Below are 21,496 nucleotides of genomic sequence, written 5' to 3' on the forward strand. Positions count from 1 at the left end.
TAGGTGGTTGGAATAGTCACTTCTGAGCTGTGTGTTCTTTATTTTGAGGTAGCATTTAGGGATATACTGTGCACACTACATTTGAATTATAGTTTCTGATAGGGACCATTCTTCCAACGGTAAGTTTAGCAGCAATTTTTCCTTAGATTGCTGACTCCTGGAGTCAACACCTGTGGTTTTAAATCATATGGGGTCAGGTGCCATTAAGAGACCAAAAATAGGGACTAACACTTCCTGATGTCCTTAATCTGCCAGATGAATTTAATAACTGCTTCCTGAGTCTTAATATGTACAGTCCCCCAAACCTTCCTGTAATGTAGCCCAAACTGGGCTCATGAAAAATCAGTGAAATATTTGGGGAAGGGTATCCCTCATGTATGATTTCTCAACCATATAATTCCCCACTAAAACATTTCTCTTGTTTTCTCACTAATGTCCTTCTATAACCACTTTAAAAATAGCAGACTTCAAAGTACTCCACCGCAAAAAGCACTGCTATGGTAAGTGTCTGTCTATTCTAGAGACAATCATATATTCTCATTGGGGAGATGAATCAGATGAGCTATTTAGGGACTTAAATGGATTGGTTTCAATGGCATCTCATACTTTTAGATCTCTAAGCTTTTATTTCAAATGTTCAGATCTTATGTGTATAAGTGAGTGCTCAGTGATAATATTTGCACCGTTATAGCTTTGGAAAAGGCACTTTTGATCCATATCCTGCCATTGATTTTTAAATCCAATCTATTGAGTTTAAAAAAATTGATAGCAAGTTAAGCCCCTAAATAGCTGGTGTATTTCTAACATAGAATTTTGCCCAGGCAGCTGTGGAACATCTAAGGAAACAGCAAAGGAAAAGTGTTAGTAAATCATAATAACTTACCCAGATTAAATTCATTCCTATATTGTGTTGAAATAAATGCAGCACCCTTAAAGGCGACAGTATGTTTGCAAATTGCCTGAATGATACTAAAAATCTGTTACCTTTTCATAAGCATCAACTGCCAGAGACAGCATAACAAATGCATTGATTGCTGAGTAGTCTAGAGTCATACTCACAGTGACCAGAAAATCCTTGCAGCTTGCAATATTTGTGTGTGTTGAGACAGTTGATAATAAAAGGCTAAGAAGATTTTATTAGTGCATATTTTAGTGAGTCCATAAAGAAGCTAAAGTATAATCAACTCAGATGAATAATAAGGACATGGGAGCTGGATTTTGAGTACCAACCTTAAAATAGGCAGTGAATTGCTTTTATCATCCGAGAAAAACAAGCCCGTTTTGATATACAGTATCTGTGTGAATACTCAAATGCAGAAATACACAATGCCTTATATCTTCAATGCATTGTACAGCCACTAATTTATTTGCAGTGATATGATACATATACATAAACATAAATGTAGAACATAAGCACATGAGAAATTTAGCATGCACTGTTCACTGCTTCACTTACCTTTTAGAAAGTATTTCAGTCTAGAGATGTAAAAGAAGGCACTTCAGCTGACCTCAACTGCTGCAGCAGTAGGTGGGGAAAGGTTAAATCTCTCAGGTAGCTACTTTCTTCCTTACATATAGTTTCTCCAAATCTCTTTCTTTATTCCTTAGTTGTTAAATTATTTTAATTGGTATAATTGTATACCTCCAGAGGATAACTATAATTTCATTCAGTGAAAACACAGCAGAGGTCTCTGGGATTCCACAGTTAATATAATGGAAAGTTTATGTAAGGTGATTAATTTTTCAGGCCATTTATTTCTGATATTTGTTTTTAAGCTGTAGAGACAAATGTCTTTATCTTTAGAGGGATTTTTTTGTACGGTCCCTGCTTCCAAATCAGAAGAGTTCTATGTAAATTAAGGGAGTGACTGTGAACAAAAGATGCATTAGAAAATGCAGGGAGCAAAAAGCAATACCCATCACGTTTGGGTAGTTATATGCCATGAATGTATGTATTTTAACCAGACTTCAGGAGCTCCATCCAATTCTATGGCCTATGTTGTGCAGAAAGTCAGGGAAGGAAATTGCATGAGTCCTTTCTAAGTTTAAAAGCTATTACATGCTGTAAACATAGTTATGTCTGGGCCTGTATTCTCAAGGGAGCAGTTAAGACGTTCCTCAAAAGCTATTATCTGCGTTAGCTAGAAATGGGTACCTTTGAAGCAGATTATGGTTGGTATCTCAGGAGTCAAGCATAGAGGAGAAGATGTTCTTTCCCTTTAACTCTCTGTAGGATTTTACCAGTATTCTACCAGTCCCAGCGAGCTGAGTGATAGAAAACACATCTCATTTTAAGATGCCTAGGATCTGAATTTTAAGAATAGTTAGTCTTATATAGCAGTCTACATGTTCAGAACACAGTTAGATGTCTTCTATTGGAGCTCTGAGTCTACAAAACTTCTGGAACACAGACTCTAGTATTGCAGGTAAGGGTCTCAGAAATGTAGAATACATAGTTACTGACTGTCTTTAAAGTTCAATAGATGGTAAAAATGACTTGCCTACTAAATGTAAGGATAGGATTTTATTCTCCTGGATAGTTTCTGGTGGCTTTAACCATCAGACGGTCTTTTCTCTCTCTGCCACCATCTTCCCCAATGCCCTTGCATTCAGCTTCTCTCACATTCTCATGCCACGTGTTGACTTTTCCCATTCCTCACCACCTTCTTCCCAGTCATCCCCACTACTCTTCTGTCTCCATTCTCGTTCCTTATCACATCTTAGTCTCCCTGTTAACTTACCAACTATCGAATTAATCCCTCTCTTTTCTCCCTCTGATCTGTCACCCCTTTTGTTCCCCACATGATTCCAGTTTCCTTTAGCCAGTCATTTCAGTTTACCTATTACCTCAGTGCCCTTGTTTTCTGCGTTCTTTGCTGTAGCTGTGAGATCTTTGTCCCAACGTGCTTCATCTCTCCACATCTAGATCTTGATGGAAAGTTACAAAGAGTGTAGGAGACCAGCTCATCTTCCTTAGGTATAGATTCCCATTCCTGGTACAGCTTGCCACAATAAAGAGCTGAAAATGATGGAAAAGTTCTACTCAGATCCAGATGGATAACACGTGAGGAGACATCATCTGCTAAATTCTCAGTATGTACAAATTCTGAATATATGCAAACTGAGTATATTGCAAACTGCGATTTTTCAATAGTAACTTGACTGAAGGGAAGTAGATTTTATTGGGGAAGGCAAAGTAATTTTCCTTAGCTTCATTCTCTTTAATGAGCGGACCATTTCTGCAGGAAATTTTCTCAGGAAATTTCAGGGTAGGTAGGTAATGATTTTGGAGGTTTTGAAATAAAGCTTTTGAAGTTTGAAGAATAATAATGGATAGAAAAACTTATTCAGAGGTGGTAATACCAGCTCTGTCTACAGAATAAAATAGACAGTCTGTAAGCACCTAAATTTTTTCTGCAGTTGTGCGAGCGATCCAGTACCTTTCATTGCATGATGGCTACATGTGATGGTTCTGTGTTTAAATAGATGAGAATAAGAAGAACAGAGCAGAAGCAAAACTTGGCTACTGTATTACAGTGTTTTAAATGATTAATAATGATAAGGACTCAAGCCATATGCACAAACATGTACTTGTACATGTACCCTTGAACCTAGGAAGTGCCTAAGAATAATGAAGACTCATTTAAGGAGCAGACAGATAGCAAAAGATTTAATGCTATCTGAATTGGACTGTATATTTTCTAAAACTATGGTGCTATTAAGCCTTAAATTATTTTTTTTCCTGATTTTAATCACATTGCCCCTAGTTATTTCTACTATTGCATGTACACACTGATCTTAATTGGAGCATACTTAAACGTGTAGATTTAGATTTATTGAAAGCTTATGTTTCCCCGCAGTCATACTGACTTGGACTGTTTCTTTCAGCAGTGTTGTCTTTACCATGGCTATTCTTAAAGGTACTGTTCTACATCAATAAAGTTAGCAGAATTTGGCCATATTTATGGAATTTCTCCAAAGATTTGTTATGAGAATATTGCTTATTTATGTTTGGCTTATTCACTTTAATCTCTCAATGTAGATTAGTACAAGCAAGAGAGTATCTTTCAAAAAGTGTGCAGGAATCTCTCATTCAATGTTACGTAAACCCACAGGGCAGAATATAAATGTGTATGTGCAAGTGATGCATTGTAATCTAGTATTAATTTAATAGTTATTACAAATGTTGGCATGGATTAATGCACACGTTCTCTTACGAACTGCACAAATCGAAATTAATACAAGGGCTTAATTTAAGAAATGTAATCAGAGTATAGGTGTGGAACAGTCTTTTTGCTCTGTAAATGCAGTATATACTTACTCATCTGCCTAATCCATTTGGTTAAAACGACTGGGGTTTTGTTTAAGCTACTTTTCTTTAATTTATTTTTCACCAAGCCTTTGAAAACGAAGTCTTACTCTTTATTTTTCTTTTAAATACTTGCTGCCTTTGATGTTTTTGGAAAGCTTATGTGCTAAGACAGCGTAAGGTCCTTTAGTCTGATCATTCCTGTATTGTTTGGTAGAATTCGAAGTGGTGTTTCAAAGCATTCTCTTTGCAAGAAGGTCATTTACTGACCTGTTAATGGATATGATATAATATGCTTGGGTATTGCCTTTACCGTGCAGTGGTATGGGTATGCAATATGATGGTCTGGCACACTAAAGTATGAGAACAAATAGGTTTTTCTAGTAGTATTCCAGAGACATACTAAAATTTCCTCATTTGAAACTAGGCTAGTCTGAGCACACTGATAATATAGCAATATAATACCAATTTCCATTAGCACCCACTACAAGCTCTTATTACAGGCGGCATGTTAGGGGCTTGGCTGAGCTGTCCAAAGCATTTCCAGTGTTTTTAAGTGGTGTCCCCTGTAGCCCCATTCAGTTTGTACGTAGCGCGGTCCTCACGGTGCTCTGCATGACACCAAAGTGGGTTAGATAACACTGATTTACGTGTTAGTTTTCTACAAAAACTGCTGTCACCCCCTACCCTTAAAAAGTTGAGTATAATGTTTTCTAAATACTTCCCAGATTTTTGGTGGTGTTAGTCTGTATACTGAGGATTCTGGAGAAACACACTAGAATGCTGTTTTTTCTCATGTAGTCTCATTTCCTGTTCCCAACAGCTGAAACATCTTGTAGTCTGTGAATCCACTAGAGGAGAAATAAGCAGATGCTTAATATTTCATACTTAAAGCAGATAAGATGAAGGCAAAATCGCTTTGTTTTCCATGTGCAGTTTATGCAAGTTAATAGGCCAAATACACTTATCATGTGTATTATGATTTGGTATTCTGAGACGAACGGAAAATGAATGTAATTCCATGTCTAGAAGAAGCATAATGAGTTCAGGGAACACTTCACATTCAAGCATCTTAAACAGTTGTGTACACTGAGAAAAAGCAGGAGTGAAGATATTTGGAACAGATATTTTGGGGAGTTTTAGTACAAGTCTGGAAAACAATATTCTTCTGCCTAAAGCCAGGTTTGAAATTGCCTTTGTTACCTAGCTGCATGGTAATATATTGTGTGTCCTCATTGCTCTACCTCTGAGGATTAATCTAAATGCTATTATCAGTGATCACATTAGTCTCAATATGAACTTTTTTTAATGTCACATAACAACTTAGAGTGTATGCCACGTATTTCTGCCTTTTGTATGCAAAAGGACAGCTGTCGAGCTGGGTTATCTGTGTGAAGCTTTGACACAGAACGTGAGAGCATGAATGATGACTCCTTCATTCCACCTGCTTCTACATTTTCAAGTAGTAAAATTGAGTTACCTCAATTGATAGCTAGTCACTTCAGAAGAAGATTAAGTAACCAGGCTTTTTGACCGTGCAGTAATATAAACTTGATGCAGTGATTCCTGGAAACCAATAAATATCATATTATGTGGAAATGTGCAATGAAAGGTTGATTTTTATAATACATTATAGAATGTTGAGTCTGAATAAAACAGCTTGTTTGCAAAATTAGTTTACTTTGTATGAATTTGTACTTTCATAACAGTATAATAAAAAGGTAACATTGACTGTTAATGTAAGTAGAACTACATACTTTGATTAAGAAACACATTTTACTTGTTTGTGCTATAAATACAATTTTGCAGTCTGTATCAGTATGTTTATGCAGAAGGCACTGTGGAACTGGAATGCAGTAATAGACATTTTGTGAAAGTGTTTGTAGTTATGAATTAGAGCTCATTTTTCCGTAGTTACATTTTTGCTAGAATTTGAACTGGAATATGAAGATATGTGTATAATATACATTGCACTGAATGATTTGGAATTATGTTCATTTGCTTTTTTGTTGTTTTTGCTTTCTTTTTTAATTGGTTCTGCCAGTGAGCTGTAATATATGCCTCTCAAGCTGCTGATTCAGTAACATGGATCCCGGAATGTTAAAACATAATAGAAACTGGGAAAAAGGAAAAAAGCAAGCAAGAAAAATATAGATAGACAGAACCTCAGAACCTAGGATCTGATAATTTACTGACAGGTAAAATTTGAATTGTCCACTTTTTTCAGGTGCTGATGTACAGAAAGCCCAGACATTCAGATAATTGGTCTTTCAGGTAGGAAGAAATTGTGTTTTTGAAAATCAAACTGTGTGTTTTTGAAAATCAAGAATTTCAAAAGTAGATAGAGACTCTGGATAAAACTCAAAGTGTTCAGCATGAAACTCTCTCAAAAAAAACAACAACCCCAAACTGTTTTTCAAAAGGTATTGAACAACCTGAAAGCTATCTGAAAAAAGAGACAAGTCAATTCTGAGAATCTTGACCATATATAATACTCAGATCATATGAAATTCATATGATCAGGATTTCCCTGTATTTCAGAGGTCCTGAAGTTGCAAGGTAGTTGTTATCTCAAGAAAATATGAATGCCATGCTTTGTTTATAATATTTGAGAACTTGGAGGCTTTCCTGTACTTAAAAAGCGCTTGAGAGGTGTAATAATGAAATGGTTTCATTGTAAATGAGTCGATATTTCCAAATTTTATTTCCACTCTGCATTGTTTTACTTTTAAACTGCTTTCCATTTCACCAGATTAAAAGTAAAAATAAAATTGATACCTTTTTAATGTTTTTAATAATGACTAGAACATTAATTTAGTTTGGTACACTAGCTGGGTACAAAGTGCAGCTCTGGCTAGAATATCTCATGTAATGTTAAGGATCAATTTGTGAAACATATTCTTACAGAATATGTTTTTCTAAACTATATAAGCATGCCATGAAAATAAAAGCCAGCTGTACATCAGTAGTTTTATACAAGTATCTCATTTTCAATTTCTGTTGCCAGATCTGAGCAAGTCCACATTAGTGAAAAACATAAACATAAGCCATAAATCCTTCGCCTGTGTATCAAGATCTGCTTCTGTGGCTCTGCTGGTGAGATTGGACATTATTCTCTTTCACTGGACATCTGAGCAAGTTTATAAAATAACCATATTTAACATTTTATAACACTTTCAAGTAACCAGGTGTGGTATGGTACAGATTTGTCAAAAAAGGGGATGTGAGCATGCCTCTCCATTGTTTTTTTTAAACTTTAAGATTGCTAAAGTGTTTCTTCCGCTGTGTTACTTATCAAGTAGTAGCATAGTGATCCATGTGGGGGTTCAGTCTGTGGGATCATGTAATTTATGAAGGCATGTGCCTTTAATATAAAGTCTAAATATAGTAACCGCGCAATTGAAGTAATGAATAGTTTGACATTGTGACAGGGACATGTTTATATACTGGCCTGATGAGTAGGATGGCAGTAGGAACAGATTCTGGCCAGTGCATCTGTAGCTGCCTGACAGGGCCAACAGTGGGTTGAAAGTCCTAAGAGTGCCAGAAGTGGACATTGGGGAAGGCGGTTCCGGTTAAGAAGATTTCGTTGCACTAGGTATCAGAAAACACACGGTGGAGGTCTGGCTCTTGCCCAAAGAACGCAGTGGGCTGATGTCGGCTGAAGCAGATTAGAGTCCGTGCTGAATGCTCTGTACCCTGCAAAGAACAGTGCAGCTCCCCATTGATCTGTTTATTTTGGGAAGGGCAAGGTGTGAGGTAGATAAGACTTTTAACACTAGAAACACTTAACAAATCCTGTCTTTGAAAAAGAAATTCACTGCCTTGTGAGTTAGTTTCAATATTCTATCAGAAGAGAATATGAAAGTAACTGTGAGAGTAGTGCTGGGAGCAGAATCAATTTTGCGATGCTTAGTAACAACACTTGGATCACCACCTTCTCCTAACAGGCGAGAGAAAGAGTGGGTGATCCTAGGACCGGATAAGGTTCACTAAGCTAGGTCTAAGTGTCTAAGTTTAAAAAGCCTATATTGTGGCAAATATACAAAGACACCAAAGCAAAGATTTCTTTCTGTACAGTGACCTTGAACAGTCCATTGACCTTTCTGCTAAGAAACTTAAATCGCTTTCTGCATACAGTCTTCTCCTCTCAGCTGCAGGGGCTCTGGGCTGTATCTCAAGTGCTGTAAACCCAGATCGCTCCTTTGAGGCTGGCAGTGTACAAGTGAAGACCTGATCTGTGTGTGTAGCTCCACCTTAAATAAATGGAAGCACTTTTTGAGATTGCTTGACTATCTGATTTTAAAAGAAATCTAGTAAGGTTTCTAACCAATGCCTCCGATTCATCTGTGGCGCATTTCAGCTGAGGTCAGTGCTATGCCAGAGATGAATTATCTCATTGTGTTGGGGGTTACTTTTCTGGCACAAAAGAGAACGCACTTCAGAACTAATACCACGCCAATATTTATTTCCTTTTAACATCCTTGCCATCCGTTTAATAGCAGCTATTGTACTGAAAATGGGGCCTCTCTCTCAAAGAATGACAGGTAACATTTTGTTTAAGCTGTTTTTATACTGTATAATACAAACATGTTTCATACAGTGTCTTTCTGTATCGCTTAGCTGTGGTTCAAGAGGAAGATGATGGGCGCAGTGCCCTGTCGTCTCTGTGTCAGTTTCTCCTACACAGGAAGAAGGAAAAATGATGTGCAGAGATGTACCGTAATATAAGAGTTGAAAATACAAAAGATGTAAAATAAAAATATAAAAAAGTGGGAGGGGTCACATGGTTATTGGTCACGTAGTTCAGAATGGAAGTTGACTAGTATCTGAAGTGAAGCAAAAAGGGGAAGTTTTGTGTCAGTACTGAAGAGAGAAAATGACTGAGAAGTGACTTTCCATTGATAGGAGAAACCTGTGGAGGTAGTTAAAGAAGACAGAATAGAAACCTTAAGGTTAACAACTGTGGTGCCAGTTACATGGATACGTGTAAGTTGTAGCAGGAGAGAAGTCACACTGCCATGTGAGTAGTAAGAGAGTAAAATGTCTAATGCTATGAAAAAGAACTGCACACAGAGAAACAAAGAGGATTAAAGATTACCATCCGCATCTATCACAAGAAACATGACATTTCCAAGTGTCTTTTTGTTTTTTCCTCTGAATAATAATAGAGCTCAGTGTCAGAATTCATGAAGATGGATTTGTGTCTAGCCTGGGTGACAAGCAGGTGCTTGTCAGTGTGGGACTACACATGAAAGATAGTCAAATTAGCTGAGTAAGTTTCCACATATGTCATGTGCCACTGCATTTTCTAAAATGAAAGATCACCGTGTTATCTAAAATGAAGATGCAGAACTATGATGGGGGCCTTGATACACAGATGTTATTTACACGGTGAGCGTGAAAAATTAGATCGTACCCCCGTGCATAAAGTTCACATTACAGATTCTAGGAGGGTGACCCTATAATGAACACTGACTGCGTTCACTTTCAGGACTCTGCTATTCATAAAGTGCTTGTCATGCTCTCCTGGCCAAACATAATCAGAGCCCTGCGAGTGAGTAATAGCCTTGTATTCATACCAAGGCAATTTGTTATCCTGTATGTAAAATGACAACTTCATTATCATTCACTCTTATAAAATAGCAAAGGAAGCAGCAGTTGAAATAAAAAGACAGCTTTTTAAATAATTCTTTTTACAGTATGAAAATCCAATACATAAATTTGCAGCGTGTAACATATTTATTAATATATGAAGACTTTAACTTGATGTTCCATGGCATACTTCACTGATGCTTTATCATTAGATTTAGAGAAGAAAATTAATAGTGGCTGGTTGTAGCATCACGTTTCTTCCACCCAGCTATGCACCTCCTACTATGCATCTGCAGAGCGACAGAGTTCGGTATCGGTTACTTTGCAGTACTTTCCATCCAAGGCATTGATTTTAGGTTGCACAATTCGATGCAGCTTTGTAAACTGACTGCAAGTACTTAGTTCTGATCACAATACAGTGCAAAATATTTGTCAGGCAATTGGTCTCCTCATGGTTTTTGTTGTTGTTTCCATGGGGGCTCCACCACCCATATGCAATGAAGAATTGTCCGTTCAGCTCCTGCTCATAATAATGCCTTTTCAGGGTAAGAGGAGCTCTTTCTTGTCAGAATAATTATATTTGCCCACCTTTTCTGTCATCTATTAATATTTCTGTGAAAAAATCCTTTCAGAATACATTAATTTACTTGAAATTACATGTGTTGATGCCCATCGTTTTGTAAATGCAGAATAGATTAAATGAAAGTCAATGACTGAACATGGTAGATAGCTCATTAAGTAGTCATAGAAAAGGATTACATATAAGGTGTGACCCAGTCAATGGGTTGGAGATCCCAGACATTGTGGCAAGGTAAATGTCATTAAGTGCACATGGGAGGGAGAGTTAGGTCAGTGGGGAGAGAGCGAGAGAGAGACCACAAACCATCTGGTTTTACAGAAGAATGATGGGAACAACTTGAATTTGAAAGGGCTGATACAAGTCTTAATCTCCTTTCTTCAGAATATTTTAAGTAGGTTGTATGTATTTTAATAACATTTCTGCACCAGTTCTCTTTCTGGAGATCATTCAGAGATATGACCAGGCTTCATCCGACACAATTTGGGGATTTCTAATGTAGTACGCCTGGGGGATTATTTCCAAGTATGTTATGAATTTAATCAAATCTCTTATAAGAGGGAGCACTGGTTACTTCTACTGTGTGATTCTTTTTGAAAAACTTCTGTCGTAGAAGATGATTGCACTCTAATACTAGTAGGACTCAATAACGAGTAATCCATACAACGAAAGCTAACACAGAAAGCTGTAGTGAATCAACAAATAAACCTGTTACCAAAAAATGTAGACTCGTGTAAATCTTTTTTATAAAAGTAATTTTGTGATGTAAGAGTGCCTCAAATTCTCTAAGCTGGTCAGTGTCGTAACACCCTTAAGACATAAAGAAGTATTATATTTCCCTCTTTAATAGATGAGGAGGGGCAGGGGCGCTAAAGCAGAGGGAGTTTAAGTGGTTTGCAAAGGACCGGGAAGGCAGGGATATCTGGGGCCGTCTGCGTTCCAGCACAGAACCACAACTGCTGGACCATCCTTCCTAAGACTTCGTCAGGGGCAGAGGTTTTGCCAGGATAAATTTCTCTAGTCAAAGAGAACAGCTATACGTGTTTTTTTTTTTCCCAAGAGGACGTACAAAGACTTAAGAATTCTCTCCCTGGCCAATTGTATGACACTTTGGATAAATCTTTTTATGCAATAATACTCAAGGACCTAAGTAATATATCACATTTGATCTGACCAGGCATAAATCTTTATTCATGATACATCATTCATAACTTGATTCATTGATTCATCTTTAGACAAGACAAGGTCAGTAGAAAAAAATGATTAAGCTTTTTGCCCGCAGGAGGAAGAAGCTTAAACAACAAATTCATCTTCACATCTGACCTCATGAAATTTGACAGAGAAGAGATTTTAAAAATAGAAGTAGACTTGAAAGCCAACTTTTACTCCCAGTTACACTGGTTGAAATCCACGCTCATTCTGCTGACTGTAGAATAAAGGGAAAAAGCCCATGCGAGTCCGTGCAATCCCTCTGGAGTTCGTACAATCGGAGAAGGATTTGATTCTGAGAGGGGGGATTTGGACGTTTAAAGTGTTACTGTGCCTATTACTACTGGATTTCCCTTTCAGGGGACTTTCTCCCGGAGGCTCCTTGACAGCAGCTTCTTGAGACCATGTTAAATAACACAAAGTACAGGAGCACATCCTTTCCCTGCAGGGAATCCCTGCTCCCAGCGCTCTGTCCCGAGACGTTTGCCAAGCCTTTGCTGTTAGAAGAGGGCCAAACCTCCCTCGTGCACCTCTGTTGCAGCATTCACAGTGCTGATAACATTTGTTGTGCAATAATTATCTTAAGAGGCAATAATCCCGTGCTTCAGGGTAAGGTAAGGCGGATTCTTTGAAATAATTGTGTAGCTTTCAGCACCTGATTAGTCCTCTTGAACAAATGAGGATGGATCTTGGAGCTGGGTATGTGCTTAAGTATCCAGAGGGCACAGTAAAATTCAAATAAGCCTCTATGTATTTATTCTAAGCAGAAGCAAACTTCTAAAGCGCCAAAGGCCGAACCTGATTCCGTGTGGTATAAATCTAAACTTAGTTTGTAGTTCTGCGAGTGACTGAACACCTTTATCAACCAATGAAGTTGATAGGAACTGAGGGTGCTTAAGATGATGAAGGCTTTGGAGTTCCTCTATTTGTTTTTAAGAGATGGAAATGCAGAACTGTGAAACATAGCTGGAATCAGCATTTTATATCAATAAACCAGAAAATAGATGCAAGCAAAAGATAAATTAAAAAAGAAACAGACTTTAGGAGAGATGTGGTAGGGGGGTTGCCTGTTGGGGAGTTCGGAAGCTTTTGTTTTCTTTTTGGCTTTTTATATTTCAGCTTGTTGTATTATAGAGTATCCCATCAAATGTTACAATTATAAGTGTGAGCTAGAGAGTCCTTGAGCAGTGCATTTCCCCTATATATCATTCTAAAAACCTGTGCTAAATAACCTAGTGCTGATTTCACATTTCCAGTGTTCAGTAGCCTTTAAAATTTCTCATTTCTTTGCTCTGGGATTGTGCTTTAGGCAGCAGCATAAAACACAGAAATATATCAGCTCAGGGCACATAATGGTATTTTCTTATATCCTGGTTCTCACAAGGAACACCAGCTGTATTTTTATTTTTTAGATATGAATATACACTTGCTTATTTTTTACATAATAAGTTTAAAGGTAAGTTACAACTTGGCAGCTAATGTATGTACAATACCATTCAGAGAAAAACAGAACATTACAACAGAAGCTAGGAATCAGATTTAAATGTTTACTTTGTGGATTTGCAAAAACAGGTGTTTTTGGAATAAATAACCACATGGAAAAATAAAAATACTCATAAGATATCAAAATCCTAGCAAAATAACCATCATGTGACCGTGTAAATACATTTATATTAAAGCTTTTTTTTTTTTTTTTTTTTTAGAAAGAATTCAACAACTTCTGATATGGCTGATGTGATAGCCTCTTCACAGTTTCAAAAGATTTATGAGGTCTTTCTGGAACGTAGTAATTCATTATAGAAAATACTTCTGTCTAAGGCAGCAATGGCCTAATGACACGTGGATGAGCTGTTCAGAATTCCAGTGTATTAGCATGAGTTGCTGCTCAAGGGGACGAGGAAGGCGCCAGCAAGGAGCCTGCTCAGCTCCTCAGGCTTTTAGCGAGGAGTGGACCAGGGCCAGTTTATCCAAGACAGAGCAGCAAAATGGCCCAGAACAGACCTGGGAAGGGGAAACTTTTCTTCCTCTTTAATAATACTGAATTTTGTTCCATTTAGATTCTTCTGCAGTACTTTTACATATAATGACCCTAAAGAAAGAGGAGGGCAGTGGCTCCTGGTGCTAACACGATCTCTTAGCAGTTTCTTAAGAATATGAGGCAGGAGGGCAACACGTTGATTTTGCCACAGCTAGAATTAGCCAGAATGACTCAATCTTGAAGAGGAAAGCCTTTTTCTGAAGCCCACAGCATTAGATTTGAATACTGTATATCATCCTGCGTCACTGTCGCTTCGTATAGAACCTGAGCATCTCCTCAAGTCTGCTCTGTTTTTGAAGTCTGCTCTGTTTTAAGCAAGAGAGACGCAAAGATAATCAGTTGTTTAAAGCTAGCCTGTTTGTTTCTCTGCTGCTCGTTCTGAGTAACTCCTTATGCATAGATTTCTATTCTGGTGTCATTTACATTCCTGCAGCAGATTCCTACCTCGTTTCAAGGACACTGTGGCTTGACGCTATTCTAATGACACCTTCCATTATTGCTTTTCTGTTCCTCACCCTTCCAAATGAAGTGCTACATTGATGCTGTTAAGCAGCTTGAATCATATTCTTTGCTGATAAAACTCCATTGATTTTGGCTGAATAAATCATTTCTGTAATATTGTCCAGTTAAAATTTATTATTATTCCATGATTAATTTCTCCAACATAAAGCATTCCCATTCCCTTCCTTGTGGTATTCTTACTGTCAGGGCCTGGGAATTTCTTGGTAAACTGGTGCTGTATTACTTTAGCAACGTGTTTCTACATCCCAATCCATTCCCTTTTTATCCATTACAGAATATCCCTATTGATCCTTTCCTTTTCTTCCTGGGATAAGCACTGTATAAAATCACACTCTTGCCCGGTTAATTTGTGGTATTTCAAAAAATTAGAGTTTTAGGCCAAAGCCCTGTTTATTTAGAATTGAAGATATTACACTTCCTGAAAAATCACCCATACAGTATGCTTTAATTTGATGTATTTTCATATTTAGACTTACTCAGCTATGTTTTTTCTCTATCTTTATAAAAAAAGACAGTAAATTAAACAAATCTCTGTGCTCATAACCTTAGTCCAGAGATGCATAATGATTCCTGTTCAGGCCTCTTCTACCATATTAGAAACAGAGGAAAGCAGTTTTATAGGTCAATAGTGAATTTATGTAAGTCCAGTACTAAGCACATCCGTTCAGTGTTAAAAAAAAACAAAGAAATAAATTGTCATTAACACTGTTTTTTCATATTTCATTTCTTGAATAAGTAGAGCCATGCTGTAAAGACAGGAATATATCATTCAGCCAGTCTGGCTGTATTTCCCAATTGCTGTTAACAAAAACTATTAATACTAAAACATGATGCTCAACAGATAAGGTCAAATTCATTCTGCAGCTATAATGATGTTATAATTAATGAGAGATCTGTATATGGCAAGAAGGGAGAATATTGACCCATTAATACCCATTTGAAAAATCAAAGACTATCTGTCTCCTGGCAATTCCAGCACACGTTCAACGTTACGTGCTGCCAACCTCTTTTTTCCCCTCTAAATGAAGGACAGAAAAGCCATTTAAAAACTAAAAGTGATTGAATGTATAAATGATACTTGAAAGTCTGAAACTTTCAGAGGACTATGTCAAAGCAGAAGAGGAAGAGCACCGAGGTGCAGTACTGCTGATCAGCGGCAAGGCTGCGAAGGACGACTCTGGCTGTCGCGCTGGGTAAGTGCTTTGCCACGCGCAGTGAGTGTTACCGTTTCGTCACGCGTACGGGGAAATGCAGCAGAAGTGAAACGCCTGGGCTCCTTCGTGAGGACTGAGCCATCCTCTAGAAAACGGTTCTTTCCTGTATGCCACAGGGCGGCCTGTGGAAAAGAGAGAGACGTTGTTAAAATCAGCAGGAAGGTGACCGCGACAGGCAGGGCGACAGCACGGGCAGCACGGCACGAGGGCTGCTCCCCGGTGCCGCCAAAAGCTGGGAAGAGCTGCTGGCTGCCGCTGCCTGGGAAGATGGGCTGTAACGCCGTGGTGCTGCGTCGAAGCGGCCTCTTACGTTTTAAACTGTTTTGCATGATGTGGACATTTGGGTTTTTTCAGTTTTTCCTCCTTGGCTGTAATGTTTTGGCATGCAGTTATCCCAAAAGTCTGTGTGAGATCGTCTTGCTCACTGTAAATGGTTAGCGAAGCCTTTTTTATATAATGTATTATTTTTATTCGTTAAGGTATAATATTTTTCCACATTTCTCCAAAAAGTTAATAAAGCCACCCGCGTGATATGGTTTGGTTAGACCAAATAAAACAGCTAATTCTTCTGTGTGTAATTTAAATTTATTTTCTATCTTACGTTTGCTGTTAGTGTTCCTTGTGGTATATTCAATAAAACTAACAAAACCTGCCATCTGTTTGTTTGCTGGTTTTTTTGAGAATTGCTCCTGTACACAAATAACTCACTCAAAAGCCTTTCTTCTTTTACCAACAAAAATAATAAAAGACAAATCCTTGTAAATGTGTTCCATGAGACTCAGATGACCACTGTTAGGAGAAGAAACAGAGAAGAAGAATGCCTGATTTTTTGTTTTTCATTGAAAAGGTATCAGTCTTAAAGGTCTTAAATTTAGTATTTTCAGGAACTCATCTGTCACCCGTAGGAGATCCAGTCAATAAGAAATAAGGCATTTTTGTATTCTTTAGTCCATACTGTGACAGCATGCAGGTAGGACTCTTCTGCATTCCACAATCGCAAAGTGAGCAGAAACACTGACAATGTATTTTGGCCTAGCTGAGACAAAAGGGAAAATTAATTATTTAGTTAATTCACCCATCATATTGTGTAAGCAACAGAAAATTATATTACTGCTTTTTCTGTGCTTAATTTCAAGTTAAAACTGCTTGGTCGCATTAAAAACACGCTGGCCTCACAAGAAGTGAGGTGCGCAGTGAGTGTCAATGGGAAGTCAAACACCGGCTGCCTAGGGATCAGCTAGGCGCTGCCAAGTCGCAGTGGAGAACTGGCTTATGGCCTGCCACAAACTGCATTTTCCCGTTGGGCAGTTAGATCTCACGGGCAAAGCAAGCGGCACTGGGCAACGGGTGCCTGGGAGATACCAGGGGCTCCACCGGCGTCTGCTTTGGCAGCTGCTGGCCTTCAACTGAGTGCACAACCAGCGTCCTTCTGTAAGCCTTTATGGAAAACTTCATAATCAAATGTGTTTCCTCTGATATTTACGGTTAAACTTGGATGTGATATGGTATTCTTCCAGGTGTGCTGTACCTTTTTAAGTCAACGCTGATTTTATCGTGGTAGTTGCTTCCAGTGGCTTCTAGTTCATGTAGAGTTTTTGAGTCCTGGAAATCTTTTCAGATGGATTGCATTACACTATGTAAATGCAAGTTGTTATTTGTTTGTTTATTAGTTGGGTTTCTCTAATTAGCAGCCACTGTCTCTACCCTTTAATGCAAAGGAAGACAAGCAGCCAGAACATTAGGATGAGAGAAGGAGCAAAAGAAAATAACATCCTATCTGCTTTGTATTCATTTTTTCTCATTGTTTCTCGTTGCTTTCAATGCAGTATATACAATTTAACCAGCACGTAGCATACTCTGTAGGTTGATCAGCTCTGAAAGGTACAGAGATTGTGTATCTGTTAGATATGATTTGTTTCATGAAAACCTGTAATCTGCTACAGCTCTGGCTGATATTAACCAAGATACATAAAATTCTGTATGCAGTCTGTCTTGCATCTTCTTAAAGGAGATATAAATATGTAGTTAAATTGCCATGGTTTGGGCCATGCTTGATTTTGAACTTTTAACTTTGACCAAGCCTGAAACTTAGAGCAGTATGAAAAGAAAATACGAATTCCCATTAAACAAGATCAAATGCCATTTTCATGTTCTGTGGTGTCTTTGTAGTGCTAAAAAAGTCATGCATCTCTAAAAATTATTACTCTTTGGTTTGTTTCTTTCTGCTCAGGCTGTGATTCCAATGACATTGGAACTGATTAATTTTGTTCCCATACATTAAATCTGTTTTTAACAGGTTTTGTTTATAATACTGACATTTCTAGTGCCGTCAAAATACTTTTATGTGACATTTTTCAGCTGTCCTGTATCCTAATTTAGAAATGAGCTGTAATATCTGTATAAATATTCCAGATCCTTAAAATAGTTGTTTTAGTTTCCTGGAAGCAGCAGTGTTCAAAGCTTTGGAACATGGCTCCAACACGGATTTCTCCTCCAGAAAAGCTAGCTGAATGAGATACTAAATAATCTTTGCACAGTACATTGGAATAAGTGGTGAGTGCCGTATATAAAGCTGCATGAGAGAGATCTGTCAAGTGCTGTGGCATGGCTGTTAGGTGGATGTCAGGATGGTGCATGCAAAGAGTAGTCTTTTTGTTGAAGCAGAGGATTTACAATTTAAAAATTTAAGAATTTAAAATCTGTTTGAGAAATAAATGGAAAACAGGCATCTAAATTCTTTCTCTGGCTTTGAAAGTCCCTGGCCAAACATTTATGAGTACTCAGTTTTCCAAAGGGGTCAGATATCTCAGATTCAAAATGCAGTTTAATAGCATGCTTGCATAATCTCATGTTATATGGGAGAAGACGGGTATAGCAGCATCAGCTGTGTGGGAAACCACATCCAGTAATTAGCTTTCTTTCTGTTTGGCAACAAATAGCTGTGCAGTAATATTAGAAGAACATCACTGAAACTAATTTTCAGTAATGTGACTCCTTGATGTTACACATGCATGAATCCCATTAAATAAAGTTAATTGAATTTTAAAAGGCCACTTACAAATCACACATCAGGTAGTTTTCCATATCACATCATCAGAAACATTTCTTTACGGAAGAAAAGCAGTAAGGAAGATTCAAGATAACAAAAACAAAACACCCTCCACACAGCTGGTGACATTTTCTTCCCACATATCTTACACGTTCAATGTGCTTGATATTTCTCATTGGAAAAGTTTGCTCCTGGTCCGATTTCTATAACGAAGTAGCATTTCATAAGAGGACAACTATGCGTGTCAAAGATCAGAAGATGGCTCCCATATCAAGGGAACGGTTCTGAAATGAAAAACTTGCAATGAAGCTGGACAAACTATGGCCTCATCCTGCCAAGAGATATGAAGACGGTCAATAGTGTGTGCCAGAACAACTGAGCTGTGATCATCGGGAGATCCACTGAGTTGCCACTCTGCAGAAGGACAGAGTTCAACACATGTACAAGTCTGCAGGATCTGGACTTAAGAGGAAATAGCCACTGATTTGTGAAGCGAAAGGAAACATTTAACAGCTCGTCTGAGATGCTGCATGTAGGAGTCTGGGGCTAGGTTGTGGCTGAGTCAGTAAGGGAGAGAAAATTGGGGGAAAAGAAATGTCTTTTATTCTTTTGCCCTAGTGAAAGGCTGGCTTGTCACTGGTATCATTTCTATAATTCTTGCCAAAGTTCCCTGTTCCCCAAGAACCTACCCACAGCTGATGCTGTGCTTCAACTACCAGTGAATTTTAGCAGTAGTTGTCTCAAGCGCACGTAATCACTGCTTAACCCCTAGTCGCTGTCCTTCAAAAGGAAATACCTTGGGAGCCACAAGCCAGTTAAAACAGAGTCATTCTTGGCTTTCTGTGCTGCGAATGAGAAAAGGAAAATTAATAATCAAAGCTGCATAATAAGCAGAATGGCAACTTACTTATTTTCATCTCCAGCAAGTGAGGGAGAAATGACTTCTGAGAATACAAATGAGGAGAATCAAATACCTCACAATCTATGGGAGGAAATTTCTGACTTATCAGATAATGAGCTAGACTTTAGTGATGAGAATGATAATGATTTCATTACTAATACTGATAACAATAACAATGACAGTGTGTGAGCTTAGCAACATCAAATGCTTTGCATCTGGTGGGATAATAAATTCTTCATATAAAAATAAAAAAGAGACATAAAAAGATACGGATTAAAAAAAAGCAGTAGAGGCAGAAAGAAACCTAACAATAATAATAAATGAAATGAAAAATTAGAATATGGAGTAGGTTATTTTTAGTTATGGACACTGGCAAAAAATTGGCAAGTTGAGGAAATACATTAGTAAATTGAATTCAAACCTATCCTACCATACTCAAGTTTGAATGGCATGATAAATTGGCAGGTGGCCTGAAAGCTTGTTAAATGTGCCAGTTTTTAATATCCTGATCACCTGGGGCTCTCTAGGGAAGAAAAAAAACCATGCCAAAATTAGCATCCTTGATTTTTCTGGAGCTGAGAACTTGCTTTCTCTTTAGAATGATCCAATGACAGCTACTGAAACCCAGTTATAGAAGGTGAAATATGACCTACATTCCCTTGGTAATAACAGAGCCTTCTCATAGACATCAATAGGTATTGGAATGGAACCAGAATGATCAAGAAGACTGATAATGACTGGACTAATTAGGATAGCTGGTTATCAAATATACACCTTAAACAGTTTCATAAATCACAGCCTGCCAGATCTAGCCTCAAGGGAAGGTTGTAGAGTCAACGTGAGAAGTTAGGTTGATACTGAGAATGTTATCATCTGCTGACATTTACCTTCCCTCCCTTTATCTAAAAATGTGCCTCTACTAATTCATAATCTTTGATAAGTAAAATATACATCAGAGGAATAATAAACCCAATATTGTAATAACCAGTCATGTTAGTCAAAGCCACAGTTTTAATGAATTTCAAGTTCTCGCTTGGTGCTCTGTAGGGAGGGAATCAATGGACTGATTCCAGTGGCCCTGATGGTAGTATTTCCCCCATTGAACAGAATACCCTACCTAATGCTTTGCTTGTCATCTGTCAGCAATAACATTCAGGGAAGAGAAAAATCCATTTAAATATGGACTAAATAAATTATTCATTTCCTGGAAGAATCACCTTTGGATGCCCTATGTCACCATGTCTGCAAGAATGGCCTGGGCCCACAGCTTACCGGTTACTGATGACTACTGTACTGCTTATTGAGAGCGTTTAGTCGCAAGTGAGCAACTTCAAAGCAAGGTTTCAGGACTGGGTGGTGAAAGAATGAGAGTATGTGATAAGTTCAAAAAAGAAAAAAATCACATTGTTTCTTCCACTCTTTTTCCCTGTTAGTTCATCCTGATGCAGAATGAAAGCAGATTTAACAGAAGAGATTAAGCTATGGCAGAAAACTGGCATTTTCTCTGCACTGACTATTTTCAGCTGCTCTCAGGACATCTTTGTGCCAATTATACTTAATATTATAGAGATATGCTCTTAGGCTAAAAAAAAAAAAAGCTGATTTACCTTTAATGTCATTCCAAAATTTCCTATCTTGAATAATTGGTGTGGGTGCAAATGTGGAAAAAGTAGTCTTAACGATGGAAGGCATTTATTCTAGAAAAGTTAGTCCCACTTTAACGGCATAATTTACTGAGAGTGAAAATATACTAATATTATTTTCTTTTAGGTAAATTATTTGATGATTGTGTTGTATTCCAGTACATGCAAGTTAGTTGTTTTAATAGTGTAGGTTATATGACTCGAAATGATACCCAAGCCTTATAAGCCTTAGGTGTGCTTTCCTTTGCATGGCACTGTACCAAGACACTGTCCTGCTACAGCTCTGCAGTTTTTGTTGTTGACATACCAATTGTTACAAGACACTTAAATCAGTCATTGCTTTTCTTTTGCACGACTGAAGTCATGGTTTTCTGAAGAAAGAAGGATGGAGGGAGGATTACCATCTTAGCAGGAAAAAGAAAAGGTCAGTCTTCCAAAA

This window comes from Apteryx mantelli, chromosome 9 (assembly GCF_036417845.1).
Source record: "Apteryx mantelli isolate bAptMan1 chromosome 9, bAptMan1.hap1, whole genome shotgun sequence".
Lineage (NCBI taxonomy): Eukaryota > Metazoa > Chordata > Aves > Apterygiformes > Apterygidae > Apteryx > Apteryx mantelli.